Below are 16,652 nucleotides of genomic sequence, written 5' to 3'. Positions count from 1 at the left end.
GACCTACTAGGCTTCCGTAGATGGCAGACCCGGAGGCCATTGTTAGGCCTCCGGTTGCCATAGCAACCTTCGGCAGCCCGCAATCGTGGGCCATCGATGATGTCCTAACCCCTTAGAAGCCGTGATTGCTATTGAATGCAGCTTCTAAAGGGTTAATTGGTGAGGACCTCCAGGATTGGTCCTTGGGAAAGGAGCTGTGACAACTGCTGTACAACTGCTGTACATGACAGCAGTTGTCACAGCTCATAAATGTAAGGAGGCGGGGTGGAATGGCGGTTATTCCCATGACGTACTATTAGGGCACTGAGCACGAACAATGTGCTCAGCATGACCTAATGTAAAGGATCTGCCAGGCACAGCTTCGGGGTTAACTCCCATAGGTAATCAGTCTACACCTGAATCTACGTCTCTGAGACTGACTCCATCTTCCACCACTCAGGTTGGCAGGCTTAGGAGTGGGAGAGCCTATCGCAGCCTGGCCAGACGGAGCTAGCTCCCGCCCTCTGTCTATTTATACCTGCCTTTCCTGTTCCTCCTTTGCTTGTGATTCTTCTCGTGTGGTTTCCTCGCCTTGCTGCAGCTCCTAGCTATTTGACCTTGCTTCATACTGACCCCGGCTTACTGACTACTCTCCTGCTCTGCGTTTGGTACCTCGTGCTCTCCTGGTTTGACTTGGCTCGTTCACCACTCTGTTGCTCACGGTGTTGCCGTGGGCAACTGCCCCTTTCCCTTTGCTTTGTATTCCCTTGTATGTTTGTCTCGTGCACTTACTGAGCGTAAGGAACGCCGCCCAGTTGTACCCCGTCGCCTAGGGCGGGTCGTTGCAAGTAAGCAGGGACAGAGTGGCGAGTAGATTAGGGCTCACTTGTTCGTTTCCCTACCCCCGTCGTTACATAATCACAAGCCCATACCTAGTCTACCCTGGTCCCTGACACCACTATGGACCCCCTTGAGACCCTGGCTCAGCAAATGCAGGGTCTCTCCCTACAGGTCCAGGCCCTGGCTCAGAGGGTCAACCAGCCTGATGCTACCTTGGTAGTTCCCCTCACCTCCTGAACCCCACCTCAAGTTGCCCGACCGGTTCTCAGGGGACCGGAGGGCTTTTCTCTCCTTTCGGGAGAGTTGTAGGCTTTACTTTCGCTTAAAGCCTCATTCCTCAGGTTCTGAGAACCAGCGGGTGGGTATAATTATGTTCCGGCTCCAGGAAGGGCCCCAAGTGTGGGCCTTCTCCTTGGCTCCTGACGCCCCTGAACTTTCCTCCGTTGATCGTTTCTTTTCTGCTCTCGGACTCATTTATGACGAGACTGACAGGACTGCCTTTGCCGAGAGTCAGCTGGTGACCTTACGTCAGGGTAAGAGACCTGTTGACGAGTATTGTTCTGACTTTAGGAAGTGGTGCGTAGCTTCTCAGTGGAATGACCCTGCCTTAAGGTGCCAGTTTAGGTTGGGTCTGTCGAATGCCCTGAAAGACCTGCTAGTTAGCTATCCCTCTTCTGACTCCCTAGTCCAGGTTATGGCTTTAGCGGTACGACTTGACCGACGTCTCAGGGAACGACAACGTGAACGTTTATGTGTTTTCTCCTCCGACTCCCCCATGATGCCTCCCGAGGTTCCGTTGCTTCGTTCCTCCCCGGAAGACTCGGAGGTACCTATGCAACTCGGGGCCTTCGTGTCCCCCCAAAAACGTAGAGATTTCCGCAGGAAGAATGGTCTCTGCTTCTACTGTGGGGATGACAAGCATCAAGTGAACAACTGTCCTAAGCGTAAGAATGCAGCCGGAGAACTTCCGCGCCTAAGTGATCATCGGGGAGGTCACTTGGGCGCACAGGTATTTGCCGTAAATATGAAACGTAATAAGATCTTGCTTCCCTTTCAGGTCTCTTTTGGTGGTAGGTCTGCTACCGGCAGTGCCTTCGTGGATTCAGGGTCCTCTGCTAATATCATGTCTGTTGGAATTTGCTATGTCTCTTGCTATGCCTTTGATTGATTTGCCTAAACCTGTCCCGGTAGTGGGTATCGAATCCACTCCTCTTGCTAATGGTTATTTTACACAACATACCCCTGTTTTTGAACTCCTTGTTGGCTCCATGCATTTGGAGCAGTGCTCTGTACTGTTGATGCAGGGATTATCGTACGATTTGGTTTTAGGCCTTCCCTGGTTGCAGTTGCATAATCCCACGTTTGACTGGAATACTGGGGAGCTTACCAAATGGGGTAATGAATGTTTGACGTCATGTTTTTCTGTTAATTCTATTTCTCCCCCTGAGGAGGTGAACACGCTACTTGAGTTTGTTCAGGACTTCGCTGATGTTTTCTCTAAGGAGGCCTCCGAAGTGTTACCCCCTTATAGAGAATACGATTGCGCTATCGAATTGGTACCAGGAGCTAAGCTTCCTAAGGGTAGGATATTTAATCTTTCTTGTCCCGAACGTGAAGCCATGAGAGAGTATATCCAGGAATGCCTGGCCAAGGGTTACATTCGCCCCTCTACTTCTCCGGTAGGTGCTGGCTTCTTCTTCGTAGGGAAGAAGGATGGTGGTCTTAGGCCATGCATTGACTACCGTAACCTGAATAAGGTCACTGTAAGGAACCAGTATCCCCTTCCTTTGATTCCTGATCCCTTTAATCAGGATCAGGAGGCCCAATGGTTCTCTAAGTTTGATCTACGGGGGGCGTATAACCTTATCCGCATCAAAGAGGGGGATGAGTGGAAGACTGCGTTTAACACGCCCGAAGGTCATTTCGAATACCTCGTCATGCCCTTTGGGTTGTGTAATGCTCCGGCGGTCTTCCAGAATTTCATAAATGAGATTTTGAGAGATTACCTGGGGATATTTCTTGTTGTGTACCTTGATGACATACTGGTGTTTTCCAAGGACTGGCCCTCCCACATTGATCATGTCAGGAAGGTGCTCCAGGTCCTTCGGGAAAACAAACTGTTTGCAAAAACCGAAAAATGTATGTTTGGGGTACAGGAGATACCATTTTTGGGTCAAATCCTCACTCCTCATGAATTCCGCATGGACCCCGCCAAGGTTCAGGCTGTGGCGGAATGGGTCCAACCTGCCTCCCTGAAGGCGTTACAGTGTTTTTTGGGGTTCGCTAATTATTACAGGAGATTTATTGCTAACTTCTCGGTCATCGCTAAGCCTCTTACGGACCTCACTCGCAAAGGTGCTGATCTCCTCCACTGGCCTCCTGAGGCTGTCCAGGCTTTTAAGGTCCTTAAGAAGAGCTTTATCTCGGCCCCGGTGCTGGTTCAGCCCAACCAAATGGAGCCATTTATCGTGGAAGTTGACGCATCCGAGGTGGGAGTGGGGGCTGTCTTGTCCCAGGGTACCAGGTCCCTCACCCATCTCCGCCCCTGTGCCTACTTCTCCAGGAAGTTTTCGCCCACTGAGAGTAACTATGATATTGGCAACCGCAAACTCTTAGCCATTAAATGGGCATTTGAAGAGTGGTGCCACTTCCTGGAGGGGGCTAGGCACCAGGTAACGGTCCTTACCGACCACAAGAATCTGGTTTTCCTAGAATCTGCCCGGAGGCTAAACCCGAGACAAGCTCGATGGGCGCTATTTTTTACCAGATTCAACTTTTTGGTTACCTATAGGGCTGGGTCTAAAAATATTAAGGCCGATGCATTGTCGCGTAGCTTCATGGCCAGCCCTCCTTCGGAGGAAGATCCTGCATGTATTTTGCCTCCCGGTATAATCATTTCTTCTATTGATTCTGATTTAGTCTCTGAAATTGCGGCTGATCAAGGTTCAGCTCCCGGGAACCTTCCTGAGGACAAGCTGTTTGTTCCCCTGCAATACCGGCTAAGGGTACTTAGGGAAAATCATGACTCCACACTATCTGGTCATCCAGGCATCCTGGGTACCAAACACCTCATTGTCAGAAACTATTGGTGGCCTGAGTTGCCTAAAGACGTTAAGGCCTACGTCGCCACTTGTGAGGTTTGTGCTAGGTCCAAGACTCCCAGGTCCCGACCAGCGGGCTTACTACGTTCGTTGCCCATTCCCCAGAGACCTTGGACACATATCTCCATGGATTTTATCACCGATTTGCCTCCATCCCAAGGCAAGTCGGTGGTGTGGGTGGTAGTAGACCGCTTCAGTAAGATGTGCCACTTTGTGCCCCTCAAGAAACTACCCAACGCCAAGACGTTAGCTACCTTGTTTGTCAAACATATCCTGCGTCTCCATGGGGTCCCTGTCAATATTCTGTAAGAAGTTGGAGATTGATCTGTCCTTCTCCTCTGCCTTCCATCCTGAAACCAATGGCCAAACTGAGAGAACTAATCAATCTCTAGAACAATATTTAAGGTGTTTTATCTCTGACTGTCAATATGATTGGGTCTCATTTATTCCCCTCGCTGAATTTTCCCTTAATAACTGGGTCAGTAACTCGTCAGGGGTCTCCCCCTTTTTCTGTAATTTTGGGTTTAATCCACGGTTCTCCTCCGTTTCACCTGATAGTTCCAACAATCCCGAGGTAGAGGTCATTCATCGGGAACTGTGCACGGTCTGGGCCCAGGTTCAGAAGAACCTAGAGGCGTCCCAGAGCGTACAAAAAACTCAGGCTGATAGAAAATGTTCTGCTAACCCCTTGTTTATGGTCGGGGATCTGATGTGGTTATCGTCTAGGAACTTGCGTCTTAAAGGAACAGTGTCATCACAAATTATTTTTTTATATGTTAAAGATGTTAGTGCTTTATTAAAAACGTTTATATTCATTTGTGTGTTTGTGTTTTACTTTTTCTTATTTTTACACTTTTTCTTCCCTATGGGGGCTGCCATTTTTTGTTCCATTTCTGTGTGTGTCGATTAACGACACATACAGACATGGAATACGGCAGCCACAGTCCCATAGGGACTGCGAACGGCTCCCGTCCCATTGACTGCAGTGTACGGCGTCTGTGTGGGAACTGCGCATGCGCCGCTCCCACACAGTCCTATTCGAAATTGGCGCCGTCCGGCGCCATTTTCCTGTGGACCGGAAGTCGCGGCCGGACAGTAATATTACTACTTCCGGTCGCGGCTTCCGGATTTGTGCACTTGCACCAGCGGCAGCAAACAGAGCGGACGGGCCGGAGGGAGCCGCGGCGGCAGGAGCAGGTAAGAGATCTCAATGTATGTTCGTGTTTGTGTGTGTTTACTACTGTATGTTAACCTACTACACTGTGGGTTAGCTAAAAAAATGGCGACACACAGTGTAGGAGGTTACACCGTTCAAACCCCTCGTTTATCCCGGCACTAGCCAGGATAAAGGAGGGGGGAATGCTGAGAGCTCACTAGAGCGAGGGCTTTTAACCCAATGTTGCAATGCTGCAACTTTGGGAACAACTCCATCTAGTGGCCAAAAATGGGTAGTATTATAAATTAGAAATAATTTATAATATTTCCAGACTCGTGCAAAAAAAATAAAAAAAATTTGAACAATGTTTAATCACCCACACACTAAATGTTTAATTTTTAAAAAAAAAACATGTTTTTCTGGCAACACATTCCCTTTAAGGTCCCGTCCAAGATATTTGCACCCCGGTTTATTGGGCCGTATAAGGTCATTGAAGTCCTCAATCCTGTCTCCTTCCGGCTGGAGTTACCCCCATCTTTTCGTATACACAACGTGTTTCATGCCTCCCTCCTTAAACGCTGCTCCCCGTCCTTGGCTCCCTCGAGGAAACCTCCTGTTCCCGTTCTCACCCCTGAGGGGGTGGAATTCGAGGTGGCCAATATTGTGGACAGCAAGATGGCCCAAGGCTCCCTCCAGTACCTGGTCCATTGGAGAGGATACGGGCCTGAGGAGAGGACTTGGGTACCCGCCCGGGATGTTCACGCTGGGGTATTGGTCAGGAAGTTCCACCTTCGTTTCCCCAGTAAACCAGGTCCACTTAGAAAGGGTCCGGTGGCCCCTCATAAAAGGGGGGGTACTGTAAAGGATCTGCCAGGCACAGCTTCGGGGTTTACTCCCATAGGTAATCAGTCTACACCTGAATCTACATCTCTGAGACTGACTCCATCTTCCACCACTCAGGATGGCAGGCTTAGGAGTGGGAGAGCCTATCGCAGCCTGGCCAGACGGAGCTAGCTCCCGCCCTCTGTCTATATATACCTGCCTTTCCTGTTCCTCCCTTGCTTGTGATTCTTTCCGTGTGGTTTCCTGGCCCAGCTACAGCTCCTAACTATTTGATCCTGCTCCATACTGACCCTGGCTTACTGACTACTCTCCTGCTCTGCGTTTGGTACCTCATGCTCTCCTGGTTTGACTTGGCTTGTTCACCACTCTGTTCCCTTGTATGTTTGTCTCGTGCACTTACTGAGCGTAGGGACCGCCGCCCAGTTGTACCCTGTCGCCTAGGGCGGGTCGTTGCAAGTAGGCAGGGACAGAGTGGCGGGTAGATAAGGGCTCACTTGTTCGTTTCCCTACCCCCGTCGTTACACCTAATAGTACGTTCTGGAGCGGGAAGGGATTAAACTTAGTTAGCTTAAAACGAAACCAGACAGGAAGACGATGTACCAAATTTATCATCACAGTGGTGTATACTGTATGATAAATTTGGTGCATCTTGCTAGACATGCTAGACACTTTTCTCTTCCTTACACCACCTCTTGGTTGGCTTACTTTAGACCAATATTTAGTCTACAATATTTGGTCTACAAGATTTGGTCACACGTTGGTACATTTTAAACCACTCTCTTTTGGATAAGCCATGCCTCCTTTTCTAGACACGTTTAAATCTGTTCTGTGAGGAGCAAAAAGTGTTTAAAACACATAATAAATCTGGCGCAAGGTGTGTAGGCCAGTTTTTTTCCATAAATTTAGAAAGAATTCTGGTGCATTTAGCTTAGTAAATCTCCTCCTTTGTGTCTGTGTGTGCAAACCAAGCTCAAGAGAGATGGACAGAATACAGAAACCAACAGCGAGTGTGAGGGCCCAACAAAGATGTAGAGACAGGGGAGTGATATAATGGCATTGGTAACTTAGGCCAACCAGAGGGAATAATACGGAGGGCCATCCACCATCTGTACAGAATATGTGCACATCCACTTGTTGTTATCATTGTGTTCGTATTCAATAAGCTCAAATAGGTTATTTGTGAATCACCCATAAGAAAAAGACCCTAGTGGCAAGTGCTTGGCTCACAATCTATAGTTTTCATTAGTACCAATTTGGGGTACATGTGACTTTTTGATTAGTTTTTATTCTATTTTTTAAGAGGCGTGGTGACTAAAAAACAGCAATTGTACTATTTGTTTTTTTATTCTTTTTTTTTTACAGCGTTCACCGTGCGCTTTTAAACGACATATTCATTTTATTGTGCGGGTCGATACGATTATGGCGATAACAAATGTATAGAGTTTTTTTTTATATGTTTTATGGCGTTTGTGCAATAAAAAAAATAATTATTTTTGTGTTGCCATATTTTAAGAGCCATAACTTTATTATTTTTCCATCAAGAAAGCTGTTTGGGGCTTGTTTTTTGTGGAACGAACTGTAGTTTTGATCAGTACCATTTTTGGGTACATGCAACTTTTTGATCTCTTTTTATTCATTTTTTGGGAGGTGAAGTGACCAAAAAAATAGCGATTCTGGTATGGTTTATTATAGATTTTTTTACGGCGTTCACCGAGTGAGATAAATAACAAAATACTTTTATAGTTCAGGCCATTACCGCTGTGTAGTTTATTTATTTTTTATTTATTTTTTTAATAATAAAGGTCTTGATAAGGGAATAAGGGCGATTTTTACTATTATTACCGTAAATCTTTTGGTACTAATCAAAACGACAGTTCGGCAGACTGACAGCATTGTTTCTGCAGCACTGGCAGTATGGGATGCTACCACAGTAGGGAAACACCTCTTGTAGATTTTAACTTGTCCTGCCTACAATACCATAATATTTGCAATGTCCTTTTGTGTAGTACAAGCTATATTGCAGCCTCTTGTTGTAATACAATGTGACCTTTATAGATATAGGCTGTGTTTCCCTAGTTTATAGTACATTCAGTGTACACTTCAAACACTAATCCTAATATAGGCCTGGAATTTGAAATTTTTAAGTGCGATGCAGCACAACTTAATAAAATAAACTGTTTTGTAGGCAGATTTGGGAATGTGTGTATAAAGCAAATTGGAATATTAAATTGTGTGGCACACAGAGTCTATTCTCCTTCACAATAAAATTGATTACTATCCGCAAGCTGCCAAGAGACACTTCCTATAGGCATAGTTACATTCAGTCGTCCTTCACTTATATCAATGTTTATTTATGTTTAATCAACTATTCCTTCAGGTTATATATTTAATGGAATAAATTGTCCTAGGAAACATAAAACTAAAAATAGCATATCAATAAGTATCAGTTATACCTTATGTTTAAACAAGTATATGACAAGACAGGAAAATGCAGTCTTATTATAGCACGATGAATGGAAATTCTTCTACAATGAAAATTATCTTAATTGATTTAGACCACATGCGGTGTTAATTAGAGTTTCCCGATTAAGCAATTACTGGAATAAACAGAAATGTCCACACTTCATTTTCTCATTTAGTAGAATGGACTGTGACCTCTGATCCTATTTCAGGGTTCATCTAAAGAGCTCTACTAAGGTTTCCAAACTTATAAGAAAATGAATAGGGGGGAAGAAATTTGGCAGAAATCATGGTAAACATGAAGAAGTCAATGAACCTATGAAAAAAACAAGAAAGTTCTCATATAAAATTATAGCAGTGTAAATAATCTAGTGTAATTTCAGTTATAAACCCCATTTACAGTTTGGCTGTGGAAATTAACCAAGTGTTGTGTAACTTTGTACTGTGTTTTACTTAGCTAGTAATGATCTGGTGTTATTTTAATCTTCCTTATGATGTTTTTTATTTGAATATAATGTTTTCATTTGAGGGATGGCTTATTTTACTAAGCAATGTGTACAAAATAGATATATTTGGATCTTTATTGAGGATACTAGTTTGTCAATCCTTTAATACTTATAGTGTCTGTTTAACTCAATCAACTCATGTTAAATGTCTTTAAAGGGAATCGGTCAGGTGATTTAAAGGGGTTGTCCAGCCATAAGAAATTGATAGGATCCTTAGGCTAGGCCATAAATATCTGATTGGTGGGGGTTTGACTACCAGCATCCCCGCCTATCAGCCGTTTTACAGAGTCCACGTACTAGTGCTGCTGCCCCATCATTCTTACCTGCTCGTACTGTGAATTACCAACACGCTCAAGTGAATAGAAGAAGGCTGTAATAATGTGAACCGCCGCTACAAGTGTGTCGGCAATTCACAGTATGAGCAGTGATAGTAATGAAGTACCACTCTTACGAATGTCGCGGCCCTTCAAAACACCAGATCGGCAGGGGTGCCAGTAATCCTAAGTATAGGCCATCAATTGCTTATGACTGGAAAGCCTGTTTAAGTTGTCCTATCTGAGAGCAGCATGTGATAGAGGGAAAGAAGATAAGCTCTGGGATATATATAATTTTATATGATATGAAGCAGGATTTCTCAATAAAAACAGTCCATACAGGGCTCCTAGAAGAAACAGGGAGAGTCCTGCTTAACCCCGCCCACACAGGCTGATTGACAGCTCCCCCTGTATTACACTGTTTCACTGTATCACTGTCTCTCCTTACTTTTTACTCAGAAATCCTGCTTCATATTATATAAGCCTAGATATTACAGAGCTCAGCTTCTCTACCTGACAGTTTTGCTTTAAAGGTGGATTTATATCAAATTTGTATTATGATATGTTTTAGTAGATATGGGAGGCGGCAATAAATCTTTTTTTTTTTACAATAGCATTTTTTATTTTTTAATCTTTGAAAACCGTTTCATCATCTCCAATGCATCCCACGTGTCCTGAGTTTACCCGTTTTTCTAATGCAAAATTATTTCAATCCCCATTCTATATTTTATATAAATCCCTCTCTTCTATTTCAATTCAAGAAACTCAACTACATGGGGATTGTCCGAGAGTTTGAAATGAAAAACGGGAAGTAGTAAATGTTCTAAAATAACAAAACAATCAGGACTCATCTCTTATCTTCCTCCGCCGCTTCAGAGCAGATGCTACGGCGCTCCACGCTGGTCTTTGTTTACAGGCTGCAAGTGATGATATGCAGCCAATCACTGGACTTAGCGGACACATACCGCACATACTAGCATCATCGCTTAGTTCTGAGCATAATAATAATATAAAAAATTGGGAGCTTTAAACCACCACGTGTGCAAAATCACAGTTTTTTTCTAAGTGAAAGCCATAATTCCTGTGCATTCATTGTCTTCCATTTTCATGTTATTTAAATAATTTGGGGCAGATTTACTGTCTTGAATTTAGACAGCTTAAACCGAGACCAGGCAGGCAGAAGAGGTGTTAAACTTTTCTCAGTGGTGCACGCAGTGTGATAGATTTGGAGCATCTTGCTATACGTTAGACACTTTTCTTATCTTTACGCCACCTATTGGCTGTCCTACTGTACTTCAGTATTTAGCGTCAAAATTGTGGGACTTGCCATTAATAAATTAGGTACATTTTAGGACCCCACTTAGCCATGCCCCCTTTTCTAGGCACTTTTCGAAACTGTCTAGTGAAGTAGAAAATGTGTCCAAAACACGTAATAAATCTGATAAACGGCATGTGCACCAGGTTTGTGGCTGAATTTGAGCCAGAATATTTGGCCTAGTGAATCTGCCTTAATGTTTTGAAAATATAATATATACTTGATTTCATTAGTTCATTTCATTATTTAATTATCATGTAACAGTCACTAGTATACCATGTCATCATTTAAATTGTATAGACTTAAAATAAAAAGGATTATTTATGTAAAATATGGGAGATTAGATGTTTTATGAAAAATTGGCCCTACTCAAATTGAACATGCTCCAAGTTTATTAGTGTCCATAAAACAAATGATATGTATTTTGAAGCAATGTCTTCACAGCAATAATCCCAGTTTGTAGCTGTAGTTTAGAAATGATGCTAAAAGAAAATCCCATTGCCAAGTGATTAGGCTTGGACATATCTTGATTTTTATTTAGCAGTTATAAAGTTATATTTTTATGCACTATGAACGCCACATCTCCATTGTATCAGCTACAGAAATACTGGATGTCATGTGAACCAAGCTCTGCACGTATTCTCTGATGACAATCCTGACCTATTTCCTCCCCTGTTTAGTATTTGGAGGCATAAACAGACTGCCCGGCATATATTGGAGAAAGAATGCTCCTTTTTTTTAGGCTATGTTCACACGGGGTCTTTTGCCGAGTTTTTTGACGCGGAAACCGCGTCGCAAAACTCGGCAGAAACGGCCCGAGAACGCCTCCCATTGATTTCAATGGGAGGCGTCGGCGTCTTTTTCCCGCGAGCAGTAAAACTGCCTCGCGGGAAAAAGAAGCGACATGCCCTATCTTCGGGCGCTTCCGCCTCCGACCTCCCATTGACTTCAATGGGAGGCAGGAGAAAGCGTGTTTTCTGCCCGCGGCGCTCAATGGCCGCGGGCGAAAAACGGCGCGATCATTGCTATTCACACGGAGTGTTTTGGGGGAGGAATATCTGCCTCAAAATTCCGTTTGGAGCTTTGAGGCAGATATTCCTCCCCCAAAATACTCCGTGTGAACATAGCCTAATATTGATTTTTTTCATCTACAATGTATTATTATATTATATTTACGTTGAGATTATTTTTGCATATATTTAGCAACTATCTCACAACAAGCCTTCCTTATACTTTAGGAAGGTCATAAACGTATGATAGTTGTGGATCCAACCTCTAGGACCAATTTATCGGATGGTCAGAAACAGACAAATGCAAGCATAATTGACAGGTAATAAAAAAAAAAAACTGTTGCTATGGGACAACTCCTTAATACTACTAATACCCGCATTTTCTTTTTTTTAATTTGGAGAACTTTTGGTAATTTAGGAGAACAGCCCAAATAATTAAATTTCCTCTCCCCAATTACACAAATGTTTTACTCACTGTAAGGCCTCATTTACACGAGCGTGTGCGTTTTGCGCGCGAAAACCACGCTGCGTATTGCGCGCGTTGCCATTGCGTTTGCACTGCGTATACGCAGAGTTGTTGCGTTTTAAACGCGCGCACGACCAGCGTTTGCAACGCGCGTAAAAAACGCAGAGGTGGTTAATGCGAGGCCAGCCTACAAATAGGCCTGCTGGCCCAACCCCTGCTTGCTGGGAAAACAGATTTTGCACCTTAATTTTCGCCTCTGCAGGAAACCCCAGTGTGTGTTTCTCCATTTGTGTCGTTATTGGCTTTGCACGGCACACTTACGCCTTCTCAGTCGCTGGCACGTGTGCTTCTTGCCTGGATGATCTCGCGTCGTTTTGGTGAGCGTCGACCCATGCTGCAGCACCAGACACGTGGAAGATGTCGCATTTGGGTTCATCCACTTGTGGCCCAACGTACCACCAAAGGGCATTTCCATACCCTGTATGAGGACTTACGCCGGCACCCAGAAAAATTTAGAGCGTTCTGCCGCTTGTCTGTGGCCACATTTGATCTTCTGCTTGAGCAGATTCGCCCTGGCATCACCTACAAGAATACCAACATGAGACGCTGCATTTCCCCTGAGGAACGTCTGCTTGTGACCTTGAGGTATGTGTGCTGTTGCAATTACTTAGTCAATGACGCTGTCAGTTTGAGCAGCCCCCCCTAACATCCCCAATCCCATATGTCATCGTGGCGGATGAGGGGTTTGCCCTGACAAGGCAAGTCATGCAGCCTTTTGCAAGAAGGGGCTTGGATGAGCGTCGGCGCATGTTCAATCTCCGCCTAGGCCGAGCTCGTAGATGTGTGGAATGTGCCTTTGGCATTATGTCGAACAGGTGGCGGGTCTTTCTGACGACAATGCAATTGTCCATGCAGAATGTGACACGTGTTATACAAGCGTGTGTCGTTCTGCATAACTTCTGCCGCATTCATGATGCAAGCTTTGATGCAGAATATATCCTAACACATGCAGCCACCAGCGACACTGCCCCGGCTATTCCTCTCGGCCGATCTCTCACATCCGGGCTTCGAGTGCGGGATACTTTGGCTGCATATTTCGAGTGCCCATCAGGAGCCGCACCATGGGGGCATGATGACATTTGAAGGGTTGCCTATTTTTTGGAGGCTTCAGGACACAGGTCCCAAGTGGCCAGTGTTTGTTGTTTTATGTTTTGTTCGTGTAGGGTTAGGGACTCGCAAAACATGAGGACCCTTGACGCGGGTTGCGAGCTTACATCTGTGGGGGTTTGATCAGGACATTTGCCATTGGGAAACATGTTTTCAGGAGATAGAATGATGGTCGGCCAAAAGTTAGGCGAGTCCAAATGCGACTGTCCTTAGTGTGCTTAGAGTCTCATGACAGCACTCGTTCTCATCTCTTGCAAACAATGACAAACCCCGATAGATGAACTAAAACCTCATAACACGTGTGCATGCATTGAGGCCAAAGCCCAGAAGTGTGTGAGTGTATAGGCAAAATAAATTTGGGGCAAAGATTGTGTTGAGGGGTGTGAAATAAAAACAACACGCAATAGAAATAAGGAACATCCATGTTTATGTGTTTGTACTTCACACTACCGAAACATGGTGTGGACAGAAACACCAAAAGGCATTTTAAACAAAATAACACCAACATGGTGGAAAAGACATAAAGGGACGAGTTGCCAGCCCTTAACAAATAGTGCGGCCAACTTGGAGCACACCAACACACTCTCAGGTGTTGGTAGTGGTGGCCCGGGGAGGAATAAGCGTGCATTTCAGCACCACTATGCTGGACCTGGAGCTGCGGAGGATGTTCCTCGCCAGCATAGTGGTGCTGATGTTGGCCCTGGTAAGTGGGGGCAGGGAACGGGGGAGGCATAGGTCGCATATAGGGGTGCGGCCGTGCGATCGGGGTGGGTGGAGGATTGGGTGGCGGCAAATGTGGCGTGGTGGCCGGCATTGCAATTCCACACCACTGTTCTATTGCCGTGAAGCAGTGGTGCGGATTATGGGGGGGTGTGGAGGCGTCGATCAACGTGATGATCGAGGCATGGAGCCGGGCCATCATCCGATCCATAGGCACCAGCCGGAGTAGGGGAACAATGCCGCAGGCAAAAAAGTCCTGTCCGTCCTCATCCACGGCTCGGCTCAGGTACTCATAAAAACCTGTGTATCCACTTGGCCGCCGGCGGTGGGCTGTGGAGCTCGGCGGTGGCGAGTTGTTATTCGCGGGGGGCGGTCCTCAGTCAGAGAGGCCACGACCCATGCAGACTGTACAGGGGCGGGGTCCAGGGGTGTAGGCTCCGGGCTAAGGGGCAGGTCATGGCCAGCAGGAGGTTGCAGCTGAAGTTGGTCTCCTCCGCAGTGTCCTCGAAATTGTCGGTGGTTCTGGAATGGGAAAACAGCGTTAGAACATCATTGCCCACAACAACAAGATGGCAAACAGGACCTGGGCGACAAAACATTAGACACATGCAAAAGCACAATTACTTACGTCCGCATCTCCATAATGTCCTTCAAGAACATCAGCTGTTTCATGTATATATATGGGTGCTTTCGCGAGGCCCCATCTCCGCTGCGTCCTTTGTCCCCCATTTCCCGACAGAACTGGTCGCTGCAGCTCCGCCAACGTGTTTTTATATCTTGGACTGTTGGAGGAAAAACAAATACATGGTCACATATTGCGACCACGCCATAACAACTCTACCCTATCAAAAAATGAGGGGCCCTACCCTGCTAATGACATGCTACACGGTGATGTGGCTGCAACACAAAAGGTCATTTGGCAATTGAGCGGAAGACACATACAGGGCCACAGTACTTCAATAGGGATGACATTGCATCGCTTAAAAACATGGTACTCACCCATCCTACTGCGGTCCCGGGTTCGGCCACTCTCCCATTCCGCACCAAAAAGAGCCTTGGCGATCTCCTCCCAGGCGTCCTCCTTGGCCGTGCGGTTGTGGTACGACTCCGCACGGGTGTCCCATATCGCAGCTTGGGCCTGGACCAGGCTGATGCGGCGCTCCACATCCAGCCCACGCGGCATGCCTGCAGATCTCTGGGCAGTCTACTCTCTCTTCACACAGGCTGGCCCACTCGCAGAGAATCCGCAAGCACTTCCTGGTTTGTGTTTGCTTGCTCCAGCTTTATAAACTCTTTCGCATGGACATAACAAGTGATGCGTGAAAATCGCGCATGCAACGCAGGAGCATCCGTGTGGCATGCGTGGTTTTCACTCACCCATTGACTTCAATGGGTGCGTGATGCGCGAGAAACGCACGATTTTAGAACATGTCGTGAGTTTTACGCAACGCAATCGCGCAGCGCAAAAATCACGGACTGTCTGCACTGTCCCATAGAGTAATATAGGTGCGTACGTCACGCGTGAAAAGCACGCACGTCGCACGCGCGTATATTACGCTCGTGTAAATGATGCCTAAAGGCAACAGACAACATTATATTAAGGTGGGATTGCAGTTAATAACAGCTATAGAAAGTAAAATTTGATTTATTGTGTGTGTGTGTGTGTGCGCGCGTGCGTGCGTGCGTGCATGCGTGCGTGTATATAAACATATAAACTAAGCAAGGAAATGAATATAGATTTTAAGTAACAATCTTGCTGAACACATGCAAAGCAATAATTTTTCTTGTTGTTTCCCTAAATAGAAATGTATATACTGTAATTAGTTTAGAATATGTATTAGTGTAACATGCCGTCTGCATATTTATGCTTAAATATACAACTAGTGGAATAAAGTAAGCTTCAGGAAGTAAGAAAATCTTACGAAGCAAAAGAATAGTAAACTGATACTGCCTATAAGTAGCCCAGTCAAGCACAAGTCATTCTTCATCAAGGTTACTTAATGTCTTATTGTCCAGCAGTGGTAATATTATTAACATAAAGACGATTATTTACAAGTATTTGGTAACGTATTTCCAGTAGTAGTGACTTTAGATTCATTTCTAAAACTACTTGTTTGAGCAGAAACAAAAATAAAAATATGTAATGGTGTTCATATTTATTTCAGTCTCACTTCAAAGACAATAGCCACATTAACACATTTTCTAGAATGGAATGATTAGTTTTACAGTACTGTTACATCTGGGATTAGTCAGTGACTGGGGCAGACATACCATATTTGCAACTTGTGCATTTGCTCAGTGGCCCAGTAGCCAAGGGGGCCCACTGTCCCCATAATAGCTGCTCCATACTGTCTATTGAATTGCATGTGAAGGACTGAGGTAATGAATTTTGTGGCTTAGGGTATGTTCACACGATGAGAGGCATTTACGTGTGAAAAGACAGACTGTTAACAGCTGCCTCGTTTCACACGTAAATGCTCCTCCTAGCATTTTGCGAGCTGTCTGAGACGCTCGTAAATCTTGAGCTGTGCTTCATTGAGTTCAATGAAGAACAGCTCAAATTACGTGGCAAAGAAGTGTCCTGCACTTCTTTGCCGAGGCAGTCAATTTACGCGTCGTCGTTTGACAGCTGTCAAACGACGACGCGTAAATTACAGGTCGTCTGCACAATACGTCGGCAAACCCATTCAAATGAATGGGCAGATGTTTGCCGACGTATTGTAGCCCTATTTTCAGACGTAAAACGAGACATAATACGCCTCGTTTACGTCTGAA

Source organism: Rhinoderma darwinii, chromosome 2 (assembly GCF_050947455.1).
Source record: "Rhinoderma darwinii isolate aRhiDar2 chromosome 2, aRhiDar2.hap1, whole genome shotgun sequence".
NCBI lineage: Eukaryota > Metazoa > Chordata > Amphibia > Anura > Rhinodermatidae > Rhinoderma > Rhinoderma darwinii.
This window is presented reverse-complemented; position numbering follows the sequence as displayed.